Source organism: Mauremys mutica, unplaced genomic scaffold, assembly GCF_020497125.1.
Source record: "Mauremys mutica isolate MM-2020 ecotype Southern unplaced genomic scaffold, ASM2049712v1 Super-Scaffold_100443, whole genome shotgun sequence".
Lineage (NCBI taxonomy): Eukaryota > Metazoa > Chordata > Testudines > Geoemydidae > Mauremys > Mauremys mutica.
The window spans coordinates 535,229-545,317 of NW_025423342.1; the positions used below are offsets into that span (position 1 = coordinate 535,229).

Genomic DNA, 10,089 nt, shown 5'->3' on the forward strand with positions numbered 1-10,089 from the left:
GTCTGGGGAGAGATGAGGGAAGGATCCCAGCTCTGTGGGAAGTTGACATTCTGGAGAGCACAGGTCTGGCATGGGGGGTGGGAGGAGTGAGTGTGTCCCTCTAAACTCACCACCAGCAGACTTGGAAGAATTACGTATTTGTTGGTAAATGTCAATATCTGTGTAAACACATGACCCAATGGCAAAATCTTTCCATCGATAATCATCAAAACTAACAGATGGGCAAAGTAAGAAACATGTTGCTTGAGAACTTATCCTATTCTAATCCTCTAGGGTTCCCTTTTGCCTTAGGCACCACCACGTGGGCATTTCATATCCCTCCTCATTTTCACACAGACACACAATTTCCTTTGCACAGATCCATGAACAGCAAAACCTCCCTGTGTCTATTGTCTGAGCCAGGGCATTCGATTCCACTGAAACCTTCTCTCCCACAATGGCAATGGTCAGACAGAGGGAATGCGTCCACCTTCCCCCTGGCAGTGAGATATTCACTCTCCTCTTCATGCTGCTGTTGTTATTCCATGAGTCATCAAGGGTGGAATAAAAAGCTGAGTTTACTCCAGGGTGAGGAAAGAAAGGAGCCACCAACGCTCTCAAAAATCTCAGTGCCCAGAGAAAACCTGCCTCTGTTATTGGACTCACAGAGGTGCTGGCAATACAACGGGAAAAGGGACTGTCTGAATTGCCAAGGCAGGGAATGAACAATCTACAGCAACATCATTAACCACAAACACACCCTCATCATGCTCCAGCCAGTAGGGAAATGGGCAGGAATTCTTGCTGTTCAGCCATGGCCACACATACAGAGCTGCACAGCAGTGAGTGTGCTGGGGAAGCTGGTCTGAGCAATTTGTAATGACCCTTCAGTGAGAACAGAACCAGAGTGTAGAAAGGCCCCTGTGTTAAGTGGTTGTGGCTGAGGCCTTAGGGAGCTGAATTAGAAAACCATGGGGGTCTTTCTGTGAAGGTTTGATCCTTGCCAGCTAGGCAAGGCTGGTGTGTGGTGTCTCCATGGCTGTACTGTCAGTGTCTGATCACAACAGTGCCATAGGGAGCCAAGTCTAGACATATTCAGAGGCTAAGGCCAGGTCAATATTTCAAACAGTGAGTCTATGCTGGTGCAGCTCAGTAATGGAGATGCTCTGTGCCAGGGTTTCTCAAACGTCCTTTCACTGCAACCTCCTTCTGCCAAAATAACTTAATACGTAGCTCTGGAAAGAGGGACCAAGCCCCTCCGGGCAGGGGGGAGTGCCAAAGACTGAGCCCCAGTGGGGGGAGGGCAAAACCAAAGCCTGAGGGATTCAGCCCTGGGTTGGGGGGCTCAGACTTTTGGCTTCAGCCCCAGGACCCAACAAGTCTAATGCCAGCCCTGGTGACCCCATTAAAACAGGGTCACGACCCACTTTGCGGTCCTGACCCACAGCTTGAGAACCACTGCTCCATGCTGAGGGGGGAGAGTTTTCCTGTTGGTGTAGTCAATCCACTTCCCCAGGAGGTGGCAGCTCTGTCATGGGGAGAAGCTATATCAGTGGGGGTGCAAGCTGTGGTGTTGACCACATTTAAGAAGTTTAATCAAACCCCATTTTTAAAACCACCTGTGGTCTGCGAATGACAAAGGAGCTCGATGATGCAGGGTCTGTCCTTCAAAGTCCTGGAGATCATGATTCCATATTCCTGTTGTAATGGGGGTACAGCTCAGTGGTAGAGTGTTTGATTGCAGATCAAGTGGTCCTTTGTTCAAACCCAGGTGTCCTCTTGAAAAAAAATTTCATTTCCATTCTCCATTATGTTCAGGAGCTCCACCATACGAGGATGCTTGAAATGAATGTGAACACTCAATATTTCACTGTCCAAATGCATAAAAACCTAGCAAACCTGTCCATCAGCTGAAATTAGTTCCAATCCTCTAAGTGTCTAGTTTATGTTTTCATCAATTAAACAAAGGTATCATTCCCTGAAGCAGAGCACAAGTTTGAAATACAGGCAGCATAGAGCCAATATTCATAATGTCAACTACAAAAAACGATACACATCTAGAGATAGCATCATTATAATCAGCCAGTCAGAACCTCTCCATAGACCCCTTACATTACCATTTCTCTGTAATATTGGCTGCAAATATAGAACAGTGGTCGCAATGGTGATCTATACAGTTACAGATTATGTCAATAACGTCACAGGAGGTGACACGGCATCAGTGGGACTGATACTGCAATACTGCCTCCAGTTTTGGTGTCCTCATTTGAAAAAGATGTTGTGAAATTGGAGCTGGGGCAGCAAAGAGCCACCTAATGTTCTGAGGACTGGAAAAAATACCTTCTAGGGAGCTATTGAAAGAGCTCAACCTGTTTAGCTGATCAAAAGAAGATTGAAAGGTGACTTCACTGAAGTGCCTTAATGGAGAGAAAAGATTGGGTATTAAAGGGCTCTTGAATAGAGCAGAGAAAGGCATAAGAAGACCCAATGGCTGGAAGGTGAAAAGAGACAAATTCATATTACAACTAAGGCACAAAAAATTCAACAGCGAGGATGATTGACCACAGGAACAAGCTACCAAGGAAAGTGCTGGATTCTCCATCTCCTGATGTCATTTCAGGAAGACTAGATGCCTTTCTGGAATGTGTTTGCCCCAAAAGTAGCTCTTGTGTCGTACAGGAGGCCTGTGATATGCAGGGGTCAGATTAGATGCTCTAATGGTCTCTTCTGGCCATAAAGTCGACTAATTTCTGAAAAACTGAGTGTAGCACTGGGAGCAGCGTCTGATGTTTCCCTGTCTAGCCGGCTTGCTGCCTAGAACGAACGCTCCTTGAGTGGGGTGATCCACAGGGAGTAGCTCAACCCTCCAAAGTGCCTGGGCAGGGGCAGGACATTGGCACAGCAAGGGAGGGGTGTGGCGGTGACATCACAAAGGCCTTTTGCAGGACCTCAGCCTATTGGTCCAACGTGGTGGGGAGGTGGTGACCTCACAGAGAGATGCTGACATCAGCCAGGCAGGACAGGGGCGAGGGGCCAGGGAAACCTCAGAGACCCCTGTGGCTTTGCTGCAGCAAGTCTCCTTCTCCTGGTCTCTCTCTGAGGACTGAGAGAGTAATCGGGTTCACGGACGTGAGCGCCAGGAGGAACTTCTTTCAAGTTTTCTCCTTCCCTTGTAGTGATTTTACTAGAAAACAGCAATCCCTGTTTAGAAGGTAAGAGCCTCCTCGAGGTCTGAAACCTGTTCAGTCTGATCCATCTGGTGACAGGTCACTTCCCTTCTCTGTACCTCCAGGCCTAGTGGAGGTGGGTAAACAGTAGATGGGATCTATCTTGGGGTCACTAAGGCTTTTGACACAGTCCCGCAGGACATTCTCACAAGCAAACGAGGGAAATGCGGTCCAGCTGCAATCAGTGACATGTGGGGGCAGAGCTGGTTGTAAGCCCAGACTCCAAGGGCCCTTCTCCAGGTTTGGCTGTCCAAGGGAGAGGGGGCACCTAGTGGGTCCGGCAGGGATCAGTCTGGGGTCCGGTACTATTCAATAGTTTCATGAATGATTTGGAAAATGGAGTGGAGAGCCTGCTTCTGAAATGTGCAGCTGACACCAAGCACTTCGGAGCTCAGGACTGGAATTCAAAACGCCCATAACAAATTGGAGACTTGGTCTTCTTGAGCCAAACCCCATGGCTGGGCCCCTCTCTCTAGACTGGGCTGAAGTGAAACCCCAGAGCCAAACACTCCTCCTCCTGGGCAGTGCGCTCCGACCTTGAATGGTCAGATGCTGCTTAGCGCTGTCAGAGCAGCTTTGGCTGGGGGATTCTCCCAGCACTTTCCAATAGCCGGAAGGTACGAAATCCCCATTTGCCTGCTGGGGACAGAGCCCTAGAGGGGGGAGCAACTTGCCCAGAGTCCCACAGAAAAAGGAAAACAACCAGCAGTGGAACCAATAGGGGTGTCAGGATCTTGGAGGCACTGTCACCCCCACACTAGGGCGGTGTTATGCACCCCCTGCTGCTGGCTGAGTTTCTCCGTCCCTTGGCAATAAGACAGCCTAGAACCCCAACCAGGGTTATTCTATCTGCTACCCAAGATCCATAAACCTGGAAATCCTGGATGCTCCATCATCTCAGGCATTGGCACCCTGACAGCAGGATTGTCTGGCTATGTAGACGCTCCATCATCATTCCACACAAAGATGGACTACAAGCCGTCAGGAACAGTATCCCCGATAATGTCACAGCTGAACTTTGTGACTTTGTCCTCACCCATAACTATTTCACATTTGGGGACAAAGTCAGCGGTACTGCTATGGGTACTCACGTGGCCCCACAGTATGCCAACATTTTTATGGCTGACTTAGAACAACGCTTCCTCAGCTCTCGTCCCCTAATGCCCCTACTCTACTTGTGCTACACTGATGACATCTTCATCATCTGGTCCCATGGAAAAGAAAACCCTTGAGGAATTCCACCATGATTTCAACAATTTCCATCCCACCTACAACCTCTGCCTGGACCAGTCCACACAAGAGATCCACTTCCTGGACACTACTGTGCTAATAGATGGTCACATAAACACCACCCTATACCGGAAACATACTGAACGCTATACTTACCTACATGTCTCCAGCTTTCACCCAGACCACATCACACAATCCATTGTCTACAGCCAAGCTCTAAGATACAACCGCATTTGCTCCAACCCCTCAGACAGAGACAAACACCTACAAGATCTCTATCAAGCGTTCTTACAACTACAGTACCCACCTGCTGAAGTGAAGAAGCAGATTGACAGAGCCAGAAGAGTACCCAGAAGTCACCTACTACAGGACAGGCCCAACAAAGAAAGTAACAGAACCCCACTAGCCGTCACCTTCAGCCCCCAACTAAAACCTCTCCAGTGCATCATCAAGGATCTACAACCCATCCTGAAGGACAATCCCCCACGCTCACAGATCTTGGGAGACAGGCCAGTCCTTGCTTACTGACAGCCCCCCAACCTGAAGCAAATACTTACCAGCAACCACACAACAAAAACACTAACCCAGGAACCTATCCTTGCAACAAAGCCCATTGCCAACTCTGTCCCCATATCTATTCAGGGGACACCATCATAGGACCTAATCACCATCAGCCATGCCATCAGGGGCTCATTCACCTGCACATCTACCAATGTGATATGTGCCATCATGTGCCAGCAATGCCTCTCTGCCATGTACATTGGCCAGACCAGAGAGTCTCTACATAAAAGAATAAACGGACACAAATCAGACATCAAGAATTATAACATTCAAACACAGCCAGAGAACACTTCAATCTCCCTGGTCACTCGATTACAGACCTAAAAGTCGCAATATTACAACAAAAAACCTTCAACAACAGACTCCCACGAGAGATGCTGAATTGGAATTAATTTGCAAACTGGACACCATTAAATTAGGCTTGAATAAAGACTGGGAGTGGGTGGGTCATTACACAAAGTAAAACTATTTCCCCATGTTTATTTGTCCCCCTACTGTTACTCACACCTTCTTGTCAACTGTTGGAAATGGGCCATCCTGATTATCACTACAAGTTTTTTTCTCCTGCTGATAATAGCTCACCTTAACTGCTCACTCTCATTATAGTGTGGATGGCAACACCCATTTTTTCATGTTCTCTGTGTATATATAGATCTTCCTGCTGTATTTTCCACTGTGTGCATCTGATGAAGTGGATTTTAGCCCACAAAAGCTTATGCTCAAATAAGTTTGTTAGTCTCTAAGGTGCCACAAGTACTCCTCATTATTTTTGCAGATAAATTAATGGAGGTTAAGTCCATTAATGGCTATTAGGCAGCCTGGGTAAGGAATGGTATCCCTAGCCTCTGTTTCTCAGAGGATGGAGATGGATGGCAGGAGAGAGATCACTTGATCATTACCTGTTAGGTTCAGTCCCTCTGGGGCACCTGGCATTGGCCACTGTTGGCAGCTGGGATATGGGGTTGGATGGACCTTTGGTCTGACCCAGTCTGGCCATTCTTCTGTTCTTATGAAGGGAGGGGCAGAGCCCAGCAACAGAGATTTTGTAGTGTAGTGGTTATCACGTTTACCTAACATGCAAAAGGTCTCTGGTTCAAAACCAGGCAGAAACATAATGGCTTAATTTTTCCCAGCTCCTAGTGGCCTGTCCCTGCTGTTGTAGGAGCAGCAGTGATTTCTATGCTCAATAGGTCTGTTATACTTCCCCCATTCCCATTTTTGTCTCCTCTCCCTCTCTGAATGACTGTGAAGTGGCTTTCCCCCTCCCCCTCCCGCTCCCTCCTGCAATGCTTGTGGGATGAAGGGGCTGGTTGAACAGCTGGAAGATCAGAAGATCTCCCAGGCAGACAAGGTGTCTGGGACTCTCATTAGGCAGTGATCATACACCCAGAGCATGGACACTGCCCAAGGTGGAGTGTGACCCACCAGATGCAGCCAAGTCATCTCTAGTCGCAGGCCATGAGGAGCAGGTCCTTAAAAGGGGAAGGGGCCCTGTGTTCAGGAGTCACTCACAAGCTTGTACCTCCAGTGAATGCCCTTCACCCCGACTGCCTGGCCAGTGGTTCGCTGCGTTGCAGTTCATTGTGCCTCAGGAAGACTTACCTTCATCACACCGTCCATCGCGGCGCTGTGGGACACTTACCTTGCAGAATCCTATGCCTGCCTCTTGGCTTCCCAGGGGTGGCTACTTGCAGCCCAAGAGAAGAAGGATGGTTCTGGTGAAAGGAAGACAAGCAAAGCACTGGGAGGAAATTTGGGTGTGGGCTCTGCGCTGGGGGTGGGGGTGGGGTGCAGGAGGGGTGATGCAGCTCCCAAAGTGACCGGTACACACAACCCTCTGGCAGCAGCTCCTACATGAATGGGGCCAGGGGATCTCCATGTCCTGCTGTCTGCAGGCGCTGCCCCCAGAGCTTCCATTGGCTGCAGTTCCTGGCCAATGGGAGCTGCAGAGTTGGTGCTCGGGGCAGGGGCAGCACGTGGAGACACTCCCCCCGCCCCAGGGGATGCTGGGACATGCCAGCCACTTCTGGGAGCGGCACGGAGGGAAGGAGGCAGAGTGGGCAGGGAGCCACCTTAGTGCTGCTGGCACATCTCTGCACAGCCGTTGTGGGGGGAGGGGAGCAGAGGGCTCCATGTGCTGCCTGGGGTAGGGGCAGAGCACGGAGCTGCCTCCTCTCCCGGGTCTATTCCAGGAGTGGGTGGGTGGGTGGGGTCTTTTGGCCTGCAAGGTGCAGCAGGTCAGACTAGATGATCACACTGGTCCCTTCTGACCTTAAAGGCTCTGAGTCTAAAAGGGAAAGGGAAGTAAAGGAAATTTAAAAAAAAAAATAAACCAAGCATTGTAATACCAGGATGACTCCAACTGCTTATTATGTAGTCCCACCCCTTTCTTCCTCCACAGGGTGTTTAATGACCTGTTGGGATTTGGGACACTGATTCTTTCATTCCATTGATAAACTGAAACAATGTGACTGAAATTAAACCAATTCCCAGTGGAGGAATCATCACATCATTGCATTGGCTGGGAATTGAACCCAGGTCAACTGCTTGGAAGGCAGCTATGCTCACCACTATACCACCAATGCATCTGGTGAAAGTCTCTGATTTTTCACACTTGGTGATTGGTCACCTTACTTCTCAGCATGAGGCAAATGTCTCTGTGGTCTCTGCCATTCATCGTGGGGAGTTTCCCCACTGATAACAGTTCTTGCTGGGTTGGGGATGGGAGACAGAAGAGGCGTTTATTCTGTTTCATTCCTCTCCATTTTCTGTTCCTCCCCCTCCCTTCCAGGGTCCTCCCTTCCATTTCAGACTGTGCAGTGACACCCTCCCCACACCCAAGACTCTCTAGCCTCTGGAGCAGCACGATCCCATGAGATCCTCAGTGACCAAGGGTCTTTTCCAACTTCCAGGAGACCCAGCTTGACTCTAAAGGAAGCTCTGTTCCTTCCTGGGGATCCTCTCTCCCTTCACGGAGATCAACAGCATGAAGCCTCTGCCTTGCCTCCTGGCTCTGAATTAATGTCCCATTTCCCACTATCTGCTCGAAAGAAACAAATGTTTCTAACCCAGGTGAGCGGCGTTAATTCAGCTGGAATCCTTCACCCACATTCCTTAGGAGATACAGACTCTCTGTGACACAGACTGACTGGGGTTCATCTCTGCATGTTCCCAATGGGGAAGGAAAGACACTGAGGGGGAAGGAAGAAGATGGACAGAAGGAGTCAAATGGGGCTAGACCAGAATAGGACATTTTCTGCCTGTTAAAATGTACTAGACTCTAATTGCTTAAAACAAAACAAAAACCCACCAGCTTCCGTTTGAACCATCAGCTTTTCACAGAGCAGCCAAAGTGGTGAAGCACAGACACACATAACCACCGACAGCCCAAGTTTGTCTAAGAAGCACCTATAGTGGCTCATGCAGGGGGAAATACAGCTGTGGGTGTGAGTTCAGGCCTCACCCAGAGCGTTGGTTTTCATTAGCCACGGAGCTTCCCCCACTTGCTTTGTCTCAGTCACATGGAAAGTGCCATAGGAGGGTGATGAGAGTAAATTCTAAACTCTGAAATGCGGAGGTTGGCCCAGAGATTGGAATAAGGGGTTTGAAGAGAAAAAGCTCTAAGAGTATAAAACCAGACAGTCTCCAGGGGTAGGTCCGGTGCAACGCCTCAACAGGGAGCCATTTGGGGGGGTTCACTCCCTCTGTTCAATGTCCTGAGAGGTATTTGAAGGTGAAGATAACACCATGGCTAACAGGTGACTGGCACGTCCTGGGTTAAAGAAAGGGACCTGGGTTAATAGTCTGAAGATTTGCGTTACCGTCACTGTCTGACCCCCCCTTCAGTGTGGAGCAGGTGTGTACGTTGCTGTGTGGAACGCACAGACTCCTGGAGAGCAGGGGCAGCTGTTTCCATGGCAGAGAGCCTGGCACTTAGGAGAGTTTCTACACTTGCTGTTTTGAAGCAATTCAGTAAAATAACAGAGGGGCTACAATGTCTGGTCCAAAATTTCAGCCGCCCCTGGTGCAAAAACGCTATTTTAGGATCTACATCGGAGGCTCTTGGCACTAGGACACCTGACCAGAGATCTCAGTGGGGGTGTAACAGCTGCTGACTCTGAGGGTCCCGGGCTAAATCCACTTGCAGGGGGAAGTGTTTTGATTTATTTGATGGATAATGAGCACCAGCTACCAGGGGAGAAGCCCTGAGAGTCGCTGCCACTCCAGTTGCTGCTGGGGCAGGGGGGAGCCCCAGGGGGCCAGCTGCTGTTCTGGCCACCCCAGAAGTGCTGCCAGAGGCCACCAAGCTGTGGCTGCTCCTGCTGCCCTCGGGACCACTGGTCAAGTGGTCCCCAGGGCCAGCCGCATTGGCCGCTGCTTGGGTGGTCCCTGGAGCCAGTTGATTGAGTGGCCCTGGAGTCAGCCACTGTGCCCACTGCAGAAGTCACGGAGGTTGCAGGAAGTCACAGAATCCATCACTTCCACCACCTCCATGACAGACACTGAGACAAACCACTCCCTGCTGTGACTGCAGTTCCTGGAAGGAAAGAGAAGAACAGAAAGTGATGAGAGAAAGAAAAAGAGAGATTCCCTGTCACATCTCTCCCTGCTGCCTCCCCCCTTGTATTCTGTAACCCCATCTCACTGGGTTCCCTGTGCTGGTGCCATGGGGGTGACACTAGAGTTCTGGGGATTTGGGGGGCTCTTCATTTCTCAACATTTCACACAAATTTGTCTTTGGGCTGAAATTTCTCCTGTGAGGCCTCTCAGTCAGAGCTGTACCCCACCCTGTTTGCGGGGGGGGGGGATGTAAATTGCAGAGCAGGCAGAGAAGTCGCCCATAAAGGGTCATATTGATCTGGTGACTGGTTCTGACCGGGGTCACACGTCCTCTGACACAGGCTCATGTGCAGAACATGGGAGCTCTGGCTTGTCCTAAATGCTGTAGACTGTGAGTTCCTGGAAAGGGCAGGGGAGAGGGAGCAAGAGGAGAAAGGCAGAGACATTGGAGATGAGGAATTGGGGGGAGAAGAAGGAGAGAACAGAGAGACAATAAATGATTGAAGCAGAACAGGTGTCCCAACTCCATCTT

At 49.8% G+C, this 10,089-nt stretch overlaps 1 non-coding gene across 1 annotated transcript; it reads right to left on the reverse strand.

Annotated features, from left to right (window-relative positions):
* Nucleotides 1-7,510: 7,510 nt before the first annotated feature.
* Nucleotides 7,511-7,582, reverse strand: TRNAG-UCC. Its single transcript has one exon. It is a non-coding gene; the product is annotated as a tRNA-Gly (tRNA).
* Nucleotides 7,583-10,089: the final 2,507 nt, after the last annotated feature.